General features: G+C 21.0%; 1 protein-coding gene across 1 annotated transcript in view; it reads right to left on the minus strand.

The window, feature by feature from the left end:
• LOC128953542 (probable serine/threonine-protein kinase DDB_G0282963) overlaps positions 1-24,651 on the minus strand; it is a gene marked incomplete at its 3' end in the record, with an annotated part of 35,674 nt that overhangs the window by 10,854 nt on the left and 169 nt on the right. The gene's annotated exons all lie outside the window — the stretch shown is intronic.

A 24,651-nucleotide genomic window follows, 5' to 3' on the forward strand; every position in this document is an offset into this window, starting at 1 on the left:
TATTTGTGTCTAGACATTGAATTAATTTTTAAAAAAATATTTATTTTAGTATTAAGTTCAAGGAATTGTCTAACAATATATATATATATATATTTATTGATATAAATTGTCCATTTAATTGAAAATATTTAGCAAAATCACAAAAAATAAATAAATAAATATCAAATGATTTTTTACTGTTTAAACTATTTACAATATTTATATTAAAAAACTATTTTACTTTTTAATATCTATTGTATATTTATCTCAATATATTATTTTAAATATAAATTTGAATGACCAGTATAATTGTCAGTACAATATAATATATATATATATAAATATATAATATACTGTGTATATACAGTAAATAAATATTTTATTTATTTTTATATAAAATATTTTTTTAAAATAATTATTTTATTTATAGACACACAAACACATAACAACAAAAATATTTCACAATTTTATTTCCAAGATTTTATTTGAAATATATTTTTCAAATATTTTTCTGAAAAAAATATGTGATAATAATAATAATAATAATATATTTACTACTTTTTTATTGGAAAATAAATATCAATACAATAATACACACAAACATAATAACTGACTGATTGACTGACTATCACACAAACATTTTTTTACTTTAATATATTTATATTTATTTTTTATTATTTGATTAAATTTGCCGGAAATATCAATAAATTGACAAATATTTACAGTATTTATACAGAATATGTGAAACTAATATTATTATAATTAAAAAAGTATTAGAAAAATAAAATCAAATAAATAAAATAAAAACAAAATTATTTTTTTTTTGTCAATTTCTCAGAATATTCTGTAATACTATATATATATTAAGTATTGAATTAGTTATTATTATTATTATTATTATTTATTGCAAATATTAATATAAATAGTAAATACTTTTATATTTAACTTTTCAAATACACACATACATACAGACTATGATTATACAAAATTTACTGGAAAACTGTTATATAATTTATTTAGCTAACTGTCCTTAAACTGTCAACACCATAGACATGACTGGCCTTCCGGTAAAGTAATAACACGAGAGAGAGAGAGAGAGAGAGAGAGAAAAAAAAATCAGTTGTATTTTGACATTGAATTGTCAATTGATAGCTAAGTCTACACATAAAATATTTAAATTAAATTTTCTCAGTATATATATATTAATAATATTAATATTAATAGTAATTAAATCTATAAAATATTAATATAGTATTACGTTATAAATCAAATATACTGTATATACAACATTAGTAATATAACAAATCAATTTTTTTATTACATATATTTAATATCATATTATTAAAATATTAAAATAATATTACTTTTAGTTACTTATTTATACATAATTTTTGTTATTTATTTTTCCGCTTTATATTAAGTAATAATAATACTACACATAATAAAAATAATAATATTTTTTGTGCTTATTATGCAATAACTTATATATTATTAATAATAATATGTAAATCTGTGAATATGTTTTCAATTAACAGATTATGTTTTATATGTATACATAAATAATTTGATAACTAAATATAAATATATTTATTGTAATAAATTATATATTGCTATATATTTATATATTAAAGTTTAATAAAGTTTAATTTTTTATCTTTTTATATATATATATATATATATAAATTTAATCTGTATTTCATACAACATGTAAAAATCTATATTAAAAAATTTTTATAATAATAATTTTGACATAATTATTATTGTAATTTTAATAATAATATGATTTTTCAATATATAAATAATATATAGTTTTTTATATTTAGAAAAAAATTACTATCAAATAAATTTTTATGAATAAAAAAAAATTTATGCACATTTTATTTTTAGTATTTTCGATTAAATTTATTGCAAATAAAATCTATTTATTAATAATTTGTTATAAAACATATGTAAATTTAATTTTATGTAATAAATTGCATAAAAAAATAAAATAAAATCTATTTATCTATAAGTGTTGCAAAAATTATTATTATATTAATTGAAATCTATTTTAGTTTAAAGTGTTTGTCTAAAGAAAAAATAAATTAATAATAACATAGTTATTATTATAATTATTATTATTAAAATTTGCATAAAATATTAATTTATGTAAAAATTTGAAAACAATTGTTAATATAAATAATCTAAATATAAATTGATCAATGACATTTAACATTTTTAAAAATGTAATAACAATAATAATAATAATGTTATAATAAATATATATTATACACAAATATTTATCAAAAATTTTTATATAAAATAAAAAATTAATAAATATCATTTTATTAAAATTAAAATTATTATTGTAAATACACACATAAAAAAAACTATTTACATAGAAATATATAAAAATCCAAAAAATTATATAATATTTTTTTATATATATTAAAGCATTTTTTATTTAAATAATATTACTAATGTTTTTTTAATATTAAATAAATATATATATATTATTACTTTTTTAAATTTAATAATGTAGGTGGATTTGCGCATTAAAATTGTATTTTTTTTATTAAAATAATAATTTATATATAATAATGTAAAAACAAATAATATTTAGAAAAATGCAATTTTTCAATAATATTTGTTATTAAAATTTTTTTATATAAAAAATTGAAATATCAATATTTAATTTATAAATAATTTGTTATTTATATTAAAACAATTTGTTTTTCAAAAAATATTATTATTAGTATTTTTATTTTAATATATTAATAATAATAAACATATTGACTGTTTTAAAATGTCAAATAATTGTCAAACAAAAAACAACAACAAAATTTAATAATATAAATATTAGCAAATTTATTTATTTCATTTATAGAAATAAAATATTTAATAAATCAAAATTTATATTATTATTATTATTATTATTATCAGTTTGCAATAATATTACACGCAATAATAGACAAATAATATATTTGTTTAAATATATATATATCTATTTAGCTTTAGATAAAACTAAAAATAAATTTGTATTTATATGTATATTATTTTTTTTGGAAAAAACCTTAATATATATATTAATAATATATATATAACAAAACAAAACAAAACAAAAAAATTGACAAATAATATGCTAAAATGACATAATATATTATTGGCTTGTTTTGTAACCCAGAAAAAAACTAAAAATAATATCAGTCCCAGATATTTTGTTTTTTATTTGTTTAGATATTATTATTATTATTATTATGATAAATATTATGTTTATTAGCTAGATAACTTTTTGTATTTTGATTGATAAATAGTTATATATATTTAAATTAATTTATAAATAGACACTTTTGTAAACATATTTTGTAAACAATTAATACTGTAATTACTTATCACAGAATATTCCTATAATTTTTTATTAGATTTTTATTTATTATTTTTATTATTCAATTAAATTGTTTATGAGATTTGTTTTTTGTTGTATTACTATAAATATTAATTTATTATTTATAAGATAATAACAGCAAAAAATATGTTTATTTTCAAATTTAAAAAAAATAAAATTTTATTTAATGCATTTTTTGTAAAAAAAATTAATAAATTATCAGAAAAATCGTTAAAAACTTTATTTAAAAAAACTTTTTTAAAACTTTTATTTTATGTCACAATATTTGAATCAATATTTGTTTTGTGTGTTACATATTGTAGTATTTTCTACATATTTAACATATATTTTACATATAAATTAAATTACCAAAAAAATAAATAATAATAAAATAAATTTGAATTAAAATAATTTTATAGTACTGTACAGTAATTTATCTAATGTTTAATGTATTGTATTAATAAATGTTTTAAAAATTTACATTTTAATAAATTAGTTTTATTTTCTGGGATAACTATTATAATGTTTATGTATTGTATAACTGATAATATTATTAATACAGTATTATAATAATATATGATATTATTATTATTATTATTCATAATTTATGAATCAAAAACATAGATTCAACAAAAATTTCTGTGAATTTAAATAAAAATTTTATAATATATAACAAAATAATATAGTTTTAAAATACAATGTATTTTATTTAAACATTGTGTCAATACAATATGTTAATGTTATAACTTATATATATATATTAGAGAGCGAAAAGTTTCGGACCCGTACCTGACCCGTACCTGATCTGATACCTAAAATCTCGGACTCGGACCTGACCTAACATAGGGTACAAATTTACCTGACCTGACCTGACCTGACTATGTAGGTCCGAAAATAATTTTATCAAAAAACAATTTTATTTATTCTATACCCGCAACAAATTTCTCTAAATTAACTTTAATTACTCGGGATTAACGATAACTGATAGTAGATCTAACTTAGATTCTAATAAAGTTAATATGTTATTATTTATTAGATCAAAACCATCATCTTTTGTAATATTTTATGTTTAATTTATACAAATATTTTATAAATAATAATTTAATAAATTTTGTGTTTGATTGTCATATTTTGTAATAATTGTCGTTTAAATAATGAATAAAAAATTTTCGGACCTGACCTGACCTGACCAAAAAATTTTGGTGTTCGGACCCGTACCTGACCTGACCTGAGCCCTAACTTTTACCTGACCTGACCTGACCTGAAAAATCAGGTCAGTTTTCAGTCTCTAATATATATATAGAAATAAGTAAATATCAAAATGTAATGTAAAGTATATAAAAAAATAAAATTCATTTAGTAATAAAATATTTATAATTTAATGTATTAATAATAAAAATTAATACATTAGAATAGTTAGCAATTACTAATTAATATAAATAATTAAATTAATGTTAATATAAATATAAAAATATTTAATTTATTTATAATGATCTCATCAACAACAAAAATAACAATATTATCTATTATTTATTTTATGTACAGTACAATAATTAATACATTAATTTAGACAAAAAAAATAAAATTAACAAATTGATTGATTAATTAATTATTAAACAATTAAAAACATTTTGTATGCATTAGCTATACAATTATTGTTAAGTATTTAAAATTGATTTTTTTTGTATTGTTTGTTTGTTATGATAGATAAAATATATATAATGATAAATATTATTATTTATTATTATTAAAAATATGTTATTATTATATTAAAATATAGTTAAATAAAATATATTTATTTGACAATATCTATGTAATAATCATTATTTATTTATGATAATAATAATATACTTATATATTATTTATGCCAAAAAATATTATATATATTATAATATAATTTATAATAAAATAAAATAATCTGGATGACTGCACAAATCAAATTGGTTATTTATTATTATAATTATTTTATATTAATAATTTGTATGATTTTTGTTCTAGATAAATTTCTTAATCTAATATAAAACAAAATAAATAAATTATAATTTGAAATAAACTTAATAAAATATTAAAATCATAAAATAGAAAATCCAAAAATATATATTTATATTAATAAATAATTAAATAAATAAAAAAAAAATTTGATATATAATTGATATACAGAATCAATAGACAGTAAGCTAATAAAAAATTTTAAAAATGTATTATTTACTAAAAATAAATTTAATAATCTAATAATAATAAATTTATCATCATCAAGGTTAAAATAGTCAAAAAAGTAGTATTTTTATGATTAAAAAAAATATATATAAACGTAAATAATATTTCGTAAAAATAAAATAAATTGTTAAAACAATACACAACACATACTAACCAAAAAAATAATACAATTTATAAATATTGTATATTAAACATACTGTAGAAATAAATAGATAAAAAATTTTTTTTTATATAATCCAGAATTTTTTTTCATCGATTGATTTATTTCACATAAGTTTCACAAAAAAAATATTTCTTAAAATTTTTAAATTTTTTTTGTCTTTTATATCATTTGTACTATTAATTTCAAACATTAGGGTTAACAACACAATTAATAATAAAAATTTACTAGAAATTTACTTAAGAAATTTTCTCTCTTACAAAAAATAATATAATTACAAATAATAATTAAATCTATAATACAAAAAACTCGTATAATATTTTTTTATCCCAAAAAAATACTATAATATTAGATCAATCATATCATATGACATATTATATGTATCTAAAAAAAATTAAGTTTATAATTGATATAATAATTTTTAATTTCACTATTTTTGTTGTTGTTGATCTATTAATGTTATTATTTTTTTTTGTTTTAATACTGTATACAATATTTATGTATATATTACTTATTATGCTATTTTTGTTTAATACTTGTAATTAACATAAATACTATAATGATATATATTATAAAATATTTTATTTAAAATAGTAAATTAAATTATTATTAATATACTGTACTTATTAATGTAATTATTATTATATATTGCAAGGGAAGTGGGGTTATCACGGGTCTATTTTATATGTGAACACTATGAGTGTCCACTAACCCGTGATGTAAACCCTACTATTACTTAAAGATTAAGCCCTTACTTTGCCCTGCACGTACCAGCATTATTAACTGTAACGGTATGTGGCTTAAGGAGCGAGCGGATCTCCTATCACTGGTTGTGTACAAAGCTATATGTGTTGATTTGTGTATTTAGTCGACCGACTGTTTTAGTTTATGCTGTTTCTTGCATAAACTATCCGTATAATACTACCGTACGGATATCCAACTGATTGGTACAAAGTCTAGTTTTAAGGTCTGTTTAGTAAACATGTTTTCCTTGATATCTCCATAACTACTTGTCATACTGGTCTCCAACAAGTACCATTGGTATCAGTACATAAAACCCGATTTCCAGATCTCGATGACCTTGACCTTGTATAGGTGACCTTGACCTTGGACATGTGACCTTGACCTTGGACGTGTGACCTTGACCTTGGACGAGTGACCTTGACCTTGGACATGTGACCTTGACCTCTGACCTCTGACCTCTGACCTCTGACCTCTGACCTCTGACCTCTGACCTCTGACCTCTGACCTCTGACCTTCGACCTTCGACCTTGGTCAGTGGACCAGGTGGTCAGTATAACAGTTGACCAGTTTGTCTTGTGACTTATTACTATATCTGAGTTAACCTATCATAGCGCTTACTTTTGCATAGCTTATAATAGGTTACTCAATGATAAGGTTTACTCAACGTCATCACGTGTCAACACTTGTCTTTGGTCGGACCAGTCAGATCCTACCGTGTAGCGGACACAGTACCGGAGTTCCCTTCTATATAGTATTCGCTTACGTAATAAGTGGACGACTCCCATCGACGCGGCGTTCGATTGCTATCCTTTATGTTAACTGTATCCTATAGGACTGTTGAGCCTGTAGGACCAATGGGCCTGTAGTGAAGCCATATGTGATCCATAATACCATCCATGACGTAATCCATGGTGTACTTCCATGACTCAATCGATAATGTTATCCATGATGTAATCTTTCTTGCGGTCAGCTTTCATCAGTATAACATCGATAGTGTAATCCATGACGCAATCCAAGACCACCAGCCGCGACGAGTAAGTAATACACACAAAGTAATATGCAAATACTTTTATTTCATCTTATAAACAGTTATACATTGTAGTACTCCCAGAGAAACTCCGAAGAGATCTCCGAAGAGAACTGAGAACTGATCTCAGAAGAGAACCCACTTTGGTGTCTGAAAGACACCTCTATTTATACTAAAGTGTACGTGAGAAATAATCAGGTCGTATTGAGTCAGCTTTAATCCCTGGGCGTAAACTATTCATTTTTCTGTATAACATTTCAATACATTATTTTAACTGTGAAATACAGAGTAAAAATAAAATAAAACTTTGCTTAAAAGTAGGAGTTTACTACTCACTGTTCTGTATAACATTTCAATGCATTATTTTAACAGTGAAATACTAAATAAAAATAAAACAAAACTTTGCTTAAAAGTAGGTGTTTACTATTCACTTTTCTGTAAAACACTTAAATACATTTTTAAAAGTGAATTCTAGATTTTAGTATTAAGCAAACATTGGTTTGCAAATATAATTAATTAAATAAAAATAAAACTAAGCGTTGTGTTAAATTCACTTTAGTAAATTTAAACACAAACAAAAATCACTTTTGTATTGAAATAATTATAGCTTTAAAACATTAATCAGTATATCATTGCAATGGCACTGACTACTTATAACACTTCCGCCCCTTCAAGTCTGCATCTGTCCTCAGATGCGTAATTAAGAAATTACGTCTGGTTCATAACTACCCCTCATGTACACAATAGTTTACAATTAATTTTTATAAACTAATTACAAATTTCAAAATTTCAAGCATTACATAAATAAATTTAAGCTATTTTAATTAATGACGTACAATCTGTCCGTTTGTTTGTTATCGTCTTTTTCATTATTCATTTTATTTGTAATTTCTAGTCAACATCTTCATACCCATTATCAACCAATATAATATTCGATTTCTTACTCAGCTTCGTATCGGTTTATTCATTTTATAATAAACCAACTATATTTGAAAAATTCACCAATGTCATCTTGTTTTTTCTTATTTATAATAAACTTGTTTTTCATAGGATTCCTTAAATTATGCTTCAATCAGTTTATAAAAGTGGACTATGTTGATAAATTATTTTGTAGTGGTCTTCGTATCGTTATCCATAATAACTCGACTCTATATTCGGTATTTAATACCAATTTCTTTCGATTGCGAATGTCTTGAAACAATATTGCAGTCATCTTCAAGTCATCGATTATTACATATTCACCAGTTTATTTTTCAGAATTTATTATAATTATAAAATCTTTATCCACTTATTTTACGAAATTAATTAATTTTTAAGTTTCAATTAACATGTATACTTGGATTATCCAACTTTTCATTTCATTTGCTTTAAATGGTTTAGCCAAATAACAGAAATCATCTGTAATACGATTTTTAATTAACCGTTGGCTTCTTGTGCTTGATTCTTGACCCATATCTGCCAAGGTTGTCGTTTGGTTGACCATTATTATTTATTATTTCTTTATAACATTTATTAATTAACAACTAATGTTAACAATTATCTCTTTCTCTATCTTTAAATTTAATTATTAAAAATCTAAATATAAATTTTACTAATGACGTTATAGTTTTAACAAATCAAATGGTTTAAATTGCGTACGATTATACATTTTAATAGGCCTATAAATGTTCTAATGTACGAATTCTTTAACTTATGATTCCTATAACAAATTCATTTATTAAAATCTTTTTTACTCATCTTATATAACTTAGAATTCTAAATAGTGATCACTTGTTTATTCCCATTATATCTCATTGAATTGCCTCTATCGGCGTTCTATTCATCTTAATGTACTGTAATTTCATTGCAAAGCACGTCGAGTGACATAATTAATTAATTTTCTTATTTATCATCATCATGGTTTCTAAGTCATGTGAAATCTATATCTCATTGAATTGCCTCTATCGGCGATCTTTTCTTCTTAATGTTTTGCTATTCCATTTTAAGTCTCGTCGATCGACACAATTATATTCATAATTGTCATCTTCAAGTTGTCAATGTCAAATTAAATTTAAGTCTCATTGAATTGCCTCTATCGGCGATCTATTCTTCTCAATTATTTGTAATTGCATTGTAAAACTCGTCGATCGACACAATTAAATTTTTTCTTAATTGTCATCTCAGTCGTGTACAAATTTGCCGCTTCTTAATCATGTATGGGCCTATCAATTGGTTCCATAAATAGGTACTAAGACCTTACTCCGAAGGATTGTGTAGAGACACCAAATCTACTCCTTGTGTGTAACATCGCGATGTCAGCGCTATAACGGGATTTATCATCGTTAAACGCATTCATTATTTTTCTTTGAACCAAATCTCTTCCATCCTCCAAATAATAATACCAAAAGCAAATACACGCGGACTTTATAAAAATACGTTTATTGGTACTAGTCTTCACATCCATATATCGATAAAATTGCGATGTACAGTTTCAAATTTTCTCCGCAAATTTATTTTACTGTTGATTATATGGTGTATGCAAATGGAGGATCTAAGATTTCTTATGAAATCTTCAATGAAGTATCTGACCAACTGTATTATCGTTATGGCGCCATATCACGTCAGAACTTCATCAACAAACCATTTTCTATAATAGGTTTGTACGCTTTCTCACTGTCTTCATTTTTATAAATTAGGTCAATCAATTTTCATTTTTGAAATTCCATTTCGAAGCGACGGCCCAAATTATCTACTTCGATTATTTCAAATAAATTAATGGTATCAATCAGCTGCAGCATTTCTTCATTTAACTGACATGACTCAGTTATTTAATAACTTATGATTGACTACACAGTGAGTTCAAAAATTCTTTAATTTTATCTCTTTCTAAATCCTAATTGAGTTCCGGATTACTCATTGTCATGTTAGTCTTCTAGGATTTGTCTTTTAAAATCTCCTAATAATCATGATTATCTTCTTCTATTAAATCTCGTCTGATGAAACTTCTTTTATTTCTCTTTTGAATCCCATTCATTGTATTTTGAATGTTTTTTCGTGTTTTGATCCCCAAAGAAATGTAATACCTTTCTTTGTTAATGCTGTATAATGTTTAGCTTTTTTCTTTAATGTTAGTTTTTCTTCACGTATCTTAGTATCTAATATGTCAGCAGATATTCATTATGGTTTTCATGTGTGCCAAAATCTGTTGTCTGAACCATTTCGATATGCCAGTAACCCCAAGTCACATCAAGTGTTTTAAAATAACGAGCGCCTTAAGGCGGTCTAACACTTCAGTGATTCGTCATCCGCAATTTGTCATCTATAGCAATATCGTTGTCTTCTATAATTTATGCTTAATTGTTCTCCACCGTCTTTCTATGATACCATAATAACCAGGAAAGCATATTGGCTATTCTTAATTTTACGTCCTTTGCCTTCTCTCGAATCATTTTTACAATGACGTCGTATTCATTTTAATGTCGGCGGTAAGGACTGAGTCAAATTGCGAAACCGTAATAATCTTGTGCTTAACAACTAGAATTCTTCAAATGTCTGTGTCGTGCTGTGTGAAAACACGTCTATGTTTACATAATGCGAGCGGTAACGTTACGACTGCTGAAGTTTACAGTTAAACCAAGTCGTATACCAACATCAAGTCCAAATAAGAGCAGGTCCAAATTAACTAGTACGTGAAATGTAGTTTGCTTTGATGTACCAGTAGATGGCTTCGTAGCATTCGTGTTTACATTTACTATTCTCATGACAAGTTGTATGGTATCGTTATTGTCAGCCATTATTAAAATAATTACTTATGTTTTAACGTAGTGTGGTTGTTAGGTGTTGGCTTCATCTTGATGCTCATGCGTTTAAATGAGCGTTGAGTACATAAAATGGTTTATCAGTTCAGTATAATGTATTGAATATAAGCAGTGATACATGTATACACAGCGCTATCGGCCACTACAATAGAGTTCTATAGTTTATGATTACTTTGCTTTGTATTTTGGGAGTGCAATAGAACTATGCCTCACGTCCCATAGACTAGCGTTTTGTCATAAACTATGTGTCCGATAACATACGTGAATGTATAACCGATATACCAAATGTATAGCTATACTGATTTAACCAAATTATGTAAACGGTTTAAAAATTACCAATGTGCTTTAATCAGTATATTCGATCCACGACGAAAGGTTGAAGTTCAATGTATGTATATACCAGCTACGCCCAAAGCCATATGGCTCGGACTCAGCGCCAGTCTGGTTATGTTAATCTCTTTTATTCAAATTCTTTAGTACTGTCACCAAATGCGAGTGACTTTTGGTTTATACGTCTCTAGTAATTACGTATTATTCGGATATTTGGTTAGTTCATTTCAGTAGTTTGTATAACATATCGGTGAATCCATAAATTTGTATTTTGTGGAAATTTGCATCCTCCACTGCTTCCACCAAATGTAAGCAACATTAGGTTAAAACGTATTTTGTTTCTTTTAGGATTTCGTATCCTCCAACGATGTAACCAAGTGTAAGGAACATGTGGTTAAGCGTGTTGTGTTTTTTTTGTGGAATATCGCATCCCACCATCGCTGAAACCAAATGTAAGGGACATTTGGTATATACGTATTGTTTCTTTTGGGTATTCGAAATCCTCCAACGCTGCCACCAAATGCAAGGGAAGTGGGGTTATCACGGGTCTATTTTATATGTGAACACTATGAGTGTCCACTAACCCGTGATGTAAACCCTACTATTACTTAAAGATTAAGCCCTTACTTTGCCCTGCACGTACCAGCATTATTAACTGTAACGGTATGTGGCTTAAGGAGCGAGCGGATCTCCTATCACTGGTTGTGTACAAAGCTATATGTGTTGATTTGTGTATTTAGTCGACCGACTGTTTTAGTTTATGCTGTTTCTTGCATAAACTATCCGTATAATACTACCGTACGGATATCCAACTGATTGGTACAAAGTCTAGTTTTAAGGTCTGTTTAGTAAACATGTTTTCCTTGATATCTCCATAACTACTTGTCATACTGGTCTCCAACAAGTACCATTGGTATCAGTACATAAAACCCGATTTCCAGATCTCGATGACCTTGACCTTGTATAGGTGACCTTGACCTTGGACATGTGACCTTGACCTTGGACGTGTGACCTTGACCTTGGACGAGTGACCTTGACCTTGGACATGTGACCTTGACCTCTGACCTCTGACCTCTGACCTCTGACCTCTGACCTCTGACCTCTGACCTCTGACCTCTGACCTCTGACCTCTGACCTCTGACCTTCGACCTTCGACCTTGGTCAGTGGACCAGGTGGTCAGTATAACAGTTGACCAGTTTGTCTTGTGACTTATTACTATATCTGAGTTAACCTATCATAGCGCTTACTTTTGCATAGCTTATAATAGGTTACTCAATGATAAGGTTTACTCAACGTCATCACGTGTCAACACTTGTCTTTGGTCGGACCAGTCAGATCCTACCGTGTAGCGGACACAGTACCGGAGTTCCCTTCTATATAGTATTCGCTTACGTAATAAGTGGACGACTCCCATCGACGCGGCGTTCGATTGCTATCCTTTATGTTAACTGTATCCTATAGGACTGTTGAGCCTGTAGGACCAATGGGCCTGTAGTGAAGCCATATGTGATCCATAATACCATCCATGACGTAATCCATGGTGTACTTCCATGACTCAATCGATAATGTTATCCATGATGTAATCTTTCTTGCGGTCAGCTTTCATCAGTATAACATCGATAGTGTAATCCATGACGCAATCCAAGACCACCAGCCGCGACGAGTAAGTAATACACACAAAGTAATATGCAAATACTTTTATTTCATCTTATAAACAGTTATACATTGTAGTACTCCCAGAGAAACTCCGAAGAGATCTCCGAAGAGAACTGAGAACTGATCTCAGAAGAGAACCCACTTTGGTGTCTGAAAGACACCTCTATTTATACTAAAGTGTACGTGAGAAATAATCAGGTCGTATTGAGTCAGCTTTAATCCCTGGGCGTAAACTATTCATTTTTCTGTATAACATTTCAATACATTATTTTAACTGTGAAATACAGAGTAAAAATAAAATAAAACTTTGCTTAAAAGTAGGAGTTTACTACTCACTGTTCTGTATAACATTTCAATGCATTATTTTAACAGTGAAATACTAAATAAAAATAAAACAAAACTTTGCTTAAAAGTAGGTGTTTACTATTCACTTTTCTGTAAAACACTTAAATACATTTTTAAAAGTGAATTCTAGATTTTAGTATTAAGCAAACATTGGTTTGCAAATATAATTAATTAAATAAAAATAAAACTAAGCGTTGTGTTAAATTCACTTTAGTAAATTTAAACACAAACAAAAATCACTTTTGTATTGAAATAATTATAGCTTTAAAACATTAATCAGTATATCATTGCAATGGCACTGACTACTTATAACACTATATATTTTTAATAGATTATATCATTATTGCTGATAAATTTTTGTTGTTATATTATCTATATATTTATATATCCAATTGTGTGACCAATCAATTCAAATTTAATTGATAATGTTGTTGATGTGTAATGTTTTTTTGTTTTTATTTGATATCATATATAATATATTTCAATATACTATATAATGTATAACAAGGTTAGAAACATACTAATAGACTATTGTCAATAATTTATTATATAAACATAATAGAGTAACATTGTATATACAGTATATACATAATAAATGTAATTTATTGTATTATCTATATATATATATCATAATCTATAATATTTATTCATTACAACATATAGAGTATAAATATTAATAGACAGATATAAAACTCATTGAATAAAATTGACAAGACTTAGAAAGCTTTAATAATATAATACATTATTTTATTTTATTTTGATTAATTAAATGCATTTATTTTTGCTTTAATGAAATATATTTATGTTAAGACACACACACACACTCACTCACACATACATAAATACATACAAACACACACACACACACATACACACACATTCACATACATACACTTACAAACACACACACACACACACACACACAAACAAACACACACACACACACACAAACAAACACACACACACACACACACATATATACATACATACACACACATACGCACACAAACATACATACAAACACACACATACACACACACACACATACACAYACACAYACACAYACACACACACACACACACACAYACATACATACATACTAAGTTAGTATTACTAACAATCAATACCAAAAAAAATATTAACAAAATTTTTATATCAAACAATTACAAATATCGGATATATATATAGAAAAAATAGTTATAATATATTATATAAAAGCACTGGTAGTCTAAGTTAAAATAAAGTTATTGATTGTTTAGTTTGTTGTTTGTTTTGAAATGATAAAAAAAATTATGACAAATGTTGATAGATTTTTATGGTCAAAATATATATAGGGTTTAGTATTAATATCTCTAATGATATATCGATAAAAAAATAATATACTTATTGTTTGTTGACAACATAAAAGCATTAAATAATAAAATCAAATAATAATTATGATAGATATTTATTTTTGTTTATTAATCATTGATTGATTGCATATCACAATAATCAATCAAATATTTATAATATATATATATATATATATTAAAAATTTAATAATACTAAAAAATAATTAAATTATTTGCTAACTATTATTACAGTACAGTAATACAGTAATATCTATTAATTTAAAATAATAATAAATTTATATTTTTTTAAAAAAAATTTATTGCATATGATTTATTGAAATTTATTTTAATTATATTAAATATCTGATAAACAAATATATTGAAAAAAAAATTTAAATGACCAAGGGCATAATAATAGATATTATTAAACTCAACATTATTGTAATTAATCATTTTTTAAAAATTAAATAGTAAAATTAACCAGTTAAACTATTATCTATAGTTAATTTTATTTATTAATTAACAAAAAAATGATCAATTACAATAATGTTGAATTTAATTATTATCTATAGTATACTGTATACATTGTATATTATTTTTATTAATAAAATAATAATGATGATTATTTTATTACAATATATTGATTATAAATATAATAATAATAATTATTGACTATTATTAATAGCATTTTGATGGCTTTAAAAAACAAACAAAAAATAATTATTTATTTATTTGTGTGTCATTAGCCCTATTGAGAAACCATAAAATTATTATTATCTTTTTATTCAAAACAAATCTATTGCTGGACATAATTAAACATTTTTTAAATAATTAAAAATATTATTTTATAAAATGATTTATTATAATCATTATTATATAAACTGTCTTTTTTAGTTTTATATTAATTAATTAAAAAGTTTATTGTTTTTGTTTAGAGTATAAAAATACTAAATATTTTAAGTCTCTTTTTTTAAAAAAATATACATAAATCATAAATATTTTTTAAAAATTAATGATTTGTTTAACTTTAATTAAAATAATTGCAATAATATATATTTACACTTGAAGTACATTTATTATTATTTTAGTATTATATTTATTTACTGTAAACAAATAAATTATACATTAATTTAATAAATTTAAAAATATTTATTTTTGTTATTTAAAAAAATTAAATTACATTATTTATAAAGTCGTTTGGAAATTACTTTATATAGTAATATATATAAACAACTAAGTTATTAAAAAAATAAATTAGTTTAAACTTAAAACTTTGAAAATATTACTTTAAAAATAATGTTATTATAAAACTAAAACAAATTTATTTGTATTATAAATATATTTTTAGAAAAATACATTAATTTTAATCAAAATATGAAAAATTATATATTTATAAATAAATAATTTTGTAATTTATATAATGATATTTATAAAAATAAGTATAAATTATATATTTATTTTTAGTAAATTTCCCAATAATTTTTATTATCATTTTGTTAACTATTATTTTCAAAATAATATATTTATATATATATATATAATCATATAATAATTTATATAATAAATAACTATTAGTAATATAATATTTAATACCTAATATTCTAAGTTTGTAAATATTTTTTATTATTTTTATTATTATTATTATAAAAAAATTTGCTAAAATAGAAAATTCAATAATAAATAATAGTTAAGCAATTTGTACAAAAATAAATTATACTATAAATTATAATATATATATATATATAAATAAAATTGATTTGTGTTGAAAGCTTCTAGGAAATATTATTGTATAAATATATATATATATATATATATAATAATAATAGTTATTTATCAATAATAGTTAACTAGAATAAATAATCTGGTACATTCAAGTTAATAGATTAAATATAAGGATATAAATAAATTTATAGTAAATAATAATAATAATAATATCATAAGTTTGCGATTAAATGTTAGGCAATTTTTTTTCCTCTCTATTAATAACAATAAAATAATAATAAATCTTTATTTTTAAATGATTGAGTAATTCATGTATTTATATATAAATTTATTTGATTTCTGCAGATTATAATCATTAATCTAAAATAATTGTTTTCTACTGTACTGTAAATATTTATAAGGACTTATAATATCCTTTAAAAATTGGACAGAATTTAATAAATAAATAAAATTTCCTAAAAAAATTAAATATTTATTATTAAAAATTGTTATCAATTTTAAAAATATTATTAATAATATTAACATCATAGTATTTTATTACTAATTAAATTAATATACTAAATTAATATATTAATAATTATTTAAATTATTTAAATATTTTACTTAAAAAATTATATTAAAAAACACTTTAAATTTAAATTTAATAAATTAATTAAATCAAATTACTAGTTCATTAAACTTATTAATTTAGTATTACAACTGTATATTTAATAATAATATGCTATTATATTATTATCTTTAAATACAATACAAAAAAACTAAATACAAACAATAATAAAGACCTAAAAATGTTTTATCTATTATTAGTATTACTGTACTTATAAACTAATACAGTATTACTACTAATAAAGTTTTATATATATATATATAATAGTATAACTGTATAATAATTGTAATGTCTATTATCATTCATTATGATTAGTGGGTTTTTATATTATTATTATTATTATATAATACATAATATACATGAATATTATAATACTGTTAAACAAAAGCCCGTGTGTTTAACCGTTAAGCTAATGAACTTAAAAGACAAATACAAAAAAAATTATATACAGAATATTCTGATAATAAATTGATCCAAAAATTGTATGGTATTTACTAGTATTATACTAACTAACTAAATAATAATAATAATAATAATAGAAAATATATATGTTGTATATTATATGATACAATTGAAACGTTAGACTTATTTTTTAGGTGTTTTGTAATACATGTATGTACTGTATGTAAGTGCGCGGGTTGTATGTGTATATATACTGTATGTATGTCTATATCTATGTCTATGTTATACATGATTGTGTAGGTATAAAGTGTTTTATTCACAATACATAATAATAATGTATTCAAATAAACAAAATACTTGTAAAGTCAATGACATTATTTTATTTTATTTTTATGATAAAATTTAACAAATACTGGGTATGAATGATATATATATAGTATTTGATTATTTATTACCATTTTATACATATATAAATAATACACACATATCAGAATATTCTGTATACTAATATATATATATACTGTTTATATATATAATGTATATATATATATATGTAAAAATATTTTTAACTTAAATATATTCAACGATTCAAATTGTCTTTTTTGTGTGATTTATTTTCACTAACAGTACAGTAGTTTTTATTATTTATTTATTTATATTTATGTGTTATTTTTAATGTACCATAAAATTGATGTTTATATATATATATATATATATAGTTGTCTTATATATATATAAATATTATATGTAAGATATGATAATATTTTTCATACATTTAACTTATACAATGTATCTATTATTTATCAGTTTTATATATTTGTGTCTGGACTTTAATGTTATGTTAATGAACCAAAAAAATATATTATATTTTATATATATATTAGTCAATTGTAGAAAGTTTTTTTATATTGTTATTTAATGAAAAAATTAATCTAATATTATTTGACTGTAATAAACAATTTTTTTTCATTAATATAATTATATAAATACAGTATATATATATATAAAATACTATCCAAATTGCAATGATTAAATATTAATTTTGTTAATAAAATATTATTTATTTATTTATATAAATTTATGTATATATATAGTAATTAATAATAATAAATACAACTAAACTTACTTTAAATAATATTAACTATTATATTTACTAAAAATATTTTCAATTTAAATAAATATATGATATTTAATAAAAATAAATATTACATTTTTCTATACTGTTTTTTAATATAAATATTTTAATAATTTGATTGTATAAATAAATTAAAAATTTACTGAAACAAAATAAATATACATTATATAACTACTCTAATAGAAAATTTTGAATTTTTAAAATAAATAAATTCAAATATAATTTTTTTATTTAGTTATAAAATTATTAATGGCTATATTGGTATATAAATATTACCAATACTGTAAATACAATTAAATTTTGTTTTATAAATTAAATATGAAAACAATTTTTTAAAATTTTATTTAGTTATTTTTTTTATTTAAATAAACTTTGTTATTAAAAAATTTTCCTATTATTATTACTATTACTATTATTATATTAATACTATATTACATTTATATTTAAATCATTATTTATAACCATAATAAATATTAATTTTACTATAACTATCAATAAACAAGTAATAATAATTATTAGTATTAGTATTATTGTCACAATAAAATAAATAATAATAATACACTTTAATGTCATAGTCATAGCCATAATAGTTATAATGATAATATATATACTGTATATGTATATATATATATATATATATATATATATTATTAACACATTTATTATACTTTATACCAGAGTAATGTCAGTAATCTAACCATTTAGCTATATATATAAGTGTAATCGTCCAAAAATAAAATAAAAAATAACCTAGCTAAATATTGTATACTGGTACATTAAGCAATATATAAAAAATACATATACTGTACTATATATACAACACACACACACACACACACACATTAAATGTCAATATCATTCAATTTTTGTGTGATAATAAAAATTCATCTAAATATATAATATAAATACTATATATACATAAAAAACAGTATTAATATTAATATAAAATATGTGTATTATTTAGGATATCCGTTATTGGTATGCCGGTACTAAATAATAATAATAATACTGTATTTACAGCTACATGAGTGCATTATAATATATATATATATAACGTATATATTTATATATGTAGATGTAATATATGTCGAGGAAAAATAAATATTTTTATTATTATTTTTTTAAAGAAAAGTTAACCATAAAACTAATGCTAACTAATGTTTAGTGAAAAATATTCTAGTAATGTATAGAATTATTATTTTTTTTATATATATATATACACTATATCTCCATAGAAAATTTAGTATATATATTAATATATATATTTAATTATATATAAATTAATTGCAGTAAAAAATAAATAAATATAATTTAATAAAATTCTAACATTAATAAAAATATTTTACTACTTCCATATAACTGTAATATATATATATATATATATATATATATATATATATATATATATATATACTGTATATAAAATTATTACTACTACATATTGGTATTCAAACTATAAAAATAAAATATTATTATAAAATAAATAAAATATTTTATTATTATCTACTTTTACTACTGTATTTGTATTGTAATAATTTTTGCCCAAAAAAATGCTAAATGTATTTGACTGTACTGTTTAGTAATTTTTATTTTTTGGTTTTATTGGGTTCATATATATATATATATCATAGATATATTTAGTATATATATATATATATATATATATCTAAAATTGGTCTCAATTTATTTTATTGAACATTTCCATAGGGATATAGAATTTATATACAGTATATATAAATATTGGATATAAGAAGCTTAGTTACCTAATAATTTTATGCCCACACACACACACACATACTCACTCACTCACTCACTCACTCACTCACACACACATAAACACATACACATAAACACATACAATCACACACATACACTCAAGCACATACACATATATATATACACACATACATATATACATAAACACATATACATACATACACACACACACACATATATATACATACATACACATACATAGACACACACACATACATACACACACACATATATACATACATACACACACATACATAGACACACACACACATACATACACACACACATACACACACACACACACACACACATATATATATATATATATATATATATATATATATATACATACACATACATAGACACACATACATACACACACACATTACTTACTAATTCATTAAGCTATTCATTAATTTACTAAATCAAGTAATTTATGATAAATTATGGAAAAAATAACTGATTGTGAATTTTTTATATATATAAAAAAAGCTTAATTCTAATTAACAAATTAAAGTAGATTTAATCTAAATATAATAATATAAATATTATTTTTATAATAAATTTACAGTATATATTGTAGTATAAAAATTAATATATATTATCTTTATTTAATTTTTTTATAATAAAAATTATTATCCCATGAATTTCACAATTTATATAAATAAAATCCAATAATAATTATAATAAATATAAAGTATTATATTTTGCAAACAAACATTTCCGTTACCTAAAGTAAACCTAAAGTTTTAACACTTAATTAGTACTGCAATATACTATGTTTATTGTCTACTATATATACTGTATATATATATTTAATCAATAAAATTCAATATTATTTATTATACACTACAGTTTAGTAATAATAAATGTTATTTTATCAGTTAATTAACTAAATATAAATTAATGACTTTCAAGTTTCTTTTAAATGTTTATTTTTAATTAGATTTTTTTAAAAAGTAAATCAATTTCAATTGTGTAATAGATTCAGTATATTATTTAATAAAATATATTTATTTTAATATACTAGTTAAATTTAAGATAATAAATAATTATTTATTAAAATATATTTAATACTAGTATTGAAAAATTATACCGATATAAAACAAATTTGTAATTAATAATAAAATAAAATATTTTAACTATAATATTCAATTACTCAACTAATGTAAAATATTAGTAATTAAACTTTTTTTAAATAAATAAATAAAATTAATCTTAAAATAATCTTTAGCAAATCAAATTTATTAAATATTTTACATAAATTATCAATTAATTATAATTACCTAGTTATGTTTAAAATTAATAGTACAAATATGATTGCTAAATTATTTTAATATTAAATTATTTTTTAAAAAAATATATAATATCTAACTGGTACATTAATTAAAATATCAATATTTTTTTTTAATGTAAACATTTATATGGATTATAACATTTACAAATACATACTAAATGCATTAACTTTACACTAAATTTTAATAAATTAAAACTAATGTAAAAACAATCATCAATTAAAAACAATAATAAACAAAATTTTATCTATATATATTTATAATTAATTAATATATTATAATTAGTATAATACTATCATTTTTTTTGTTCAATTATTTCTAAATTAAGTTAATTTATTAATAGAAAATGTCTAAAAAAAATTTGGTTATATATTTAATATATATTTAATTTCAATTTATTATCTAATATAATATTATTGGTATTATATTTTATGTTTGATAAGATATAAAGTGGTGGTACTTAATGTCTAATGCAATTAATGCTATTATTAGTATTATTATTATTATTATTTGTAATATTAGCAGCAATTCAAATAAAATTATATCACAAATTTATTGCCATTATATTAAATATAAAATAATATTGTATAATATTGATTATATATATATATAGTATATAAATAGAGAAATAGATTTGAAAATCTTGACATTAATTTAGTAAAAAATATACATTTATTTTTCACATTTTATAGCTCTAATTAAATATTTTTTTTAAATAATTATAATTAATATTCTAAATTAAAAATTATTTTTTAAAAAATTTTTATCTATAAATATAATCACTTAGTGATAGTGAATCGATATTTATATTTTATAAAATAAGTTATTAAATTCTTATTGATATAGTTATTGATACTTTAATATGTAATAATAATAATAATAATAATAATAATATTACAAAAATATAATAAACGGAATAAACTTTATACAGACATTATATAATACATATCAATAAAAATAAATAATATTTAAGTAATTGGATATATATTTCAAGCATATTTATACAGTACTTGTTAGTAGATCATTGATGTTATATAATCTAGATTATGCCATATATATATATACAGTTTATTTAATATATTAAAAAATATATATGCAAACATTTGCAGAAAAAATTGTAAAATATATTTTTATTATAATATATTCAAGTTGTTAAAAAAAGATTTATTTATTTATTACTAAAAAATTGTAAAAGTTTATAAAAATTACTTTTTATAACTAAATGTGCGAGATAAATTTTTTTTATTGAATATATAGTATTTATTTTAAATTTTTAGTTGCAATAGTCAATCAATTGTTTTATATATATATAATAGAAACAACAAAAATCAATAAAAACCCATTATTTTAAATTAATTTTTTTATATCAATCATATATATGATATATATATAAATATATAACTAAAGTAAAAAAATAAATAATATTTTCTAATAAATTTGATATACTTTTCTAACGATGTCTACTAATACTGTTTTATTTATTAATACTATAGTATATTAAATTAAAAATAAAATATGATTTATTTAATACATACAGAATTTTAATACATTGAACCCTTTTTGCAAGTTTTGCAATTTTATTATGTATTATAAGTATTATTATTATTATTATTTAAATATTCAAATATTCAAATACTTTACATTGATTTTTTTTAATGCTAGACATGTCTTGAATTTTTTTCTTAATGCAAATAATAAGATTAGAAATACAATAAAAAAAAGTTAAAAATCCTTTCAATACTTTTATTTGTAGAAAAAAATATCTTATGTATCGTTATATCGTATATATATTAATACTCAAAAAAAATAATAATACTGTATTTGTATGTATGTATTGTCACAGTATTTTAAAACTTATAAAAGATTAAAAAATTAATACTTTTGTGAAATTTGATTTAATTTAACTAAATATTTAAAAAAAATTATTTATTAAATCTATTGTATACAATACATGTATAGTATACTGATGTTATTTCATACAAAATATAAGTAGTAATAATAATAGTATTATTATTACTGTATAATAATAATAATACTAATTTATGAAAATTTGTAAAAATTTGTGAATTTAGCTAATTAAATTAAATTATATTAATGTACATAATATTAAATTATATTTATATTCATATAATCGTATTAAACAATATTTCTAGCATTTTTTTATAGTCAAAATATAGTTAATAATAAAATTTATTATTATTACAATATAAAACTATAAATTATGTGTTAAACATTAATTTTGTGTAATAAATTATTTTTCAATATAATGAAAATTACATTTTAATTATTATTAATTACTTTATATATATAGAAAAATCTAAAAACTAGAATATGTTGTTCACTAATACAATAAATAATATAATTTCTAAAGTATTATAACTTTACATAACAACACATTTTTGTTAAAAATTTTTGTTGTTGTAAATTTTTGTTGTTTCTATTATATGATATAATAATTTTAATAAATATTAAATACAAAAAAATAATAATAATTAATGGCTATAATTATAATCTCATCAATAATAACTCAATTCATTATACCTAGCAATTAGTATTATATTTATTATTATTAATTTTCCAATAAATAATAATTATTATAATAATTTATGAAAATAAAACAATATGCAATAATAATAATAATAATACTAAATAGTAATAATGTATTTATATTTAATTATAATTATATCTAAGTTATATAGAGATTTAAATTTTAATTTTTAAAAAATAATATTTTATAAAATCTTATAAACACTGATAATTAAC

Source organism: Oppia nitens, unplaced genomic scaffold, assembly GCF_028296485.1.
Source record: "Oppia nitens isolate AA-2021 unplaced genomic scaffold, nextdenovo-longstitch-racon4-pilon3 scaffold22_pilon_pilon_pilon, whole genome shotgun sequence".
Taxonomy (NCBI): Eukaryota; Metazoa; Arthropoda; class Arachnida; order Sarcoptiformes; family Oppiidae; genus Oppia; species Oppia nitens.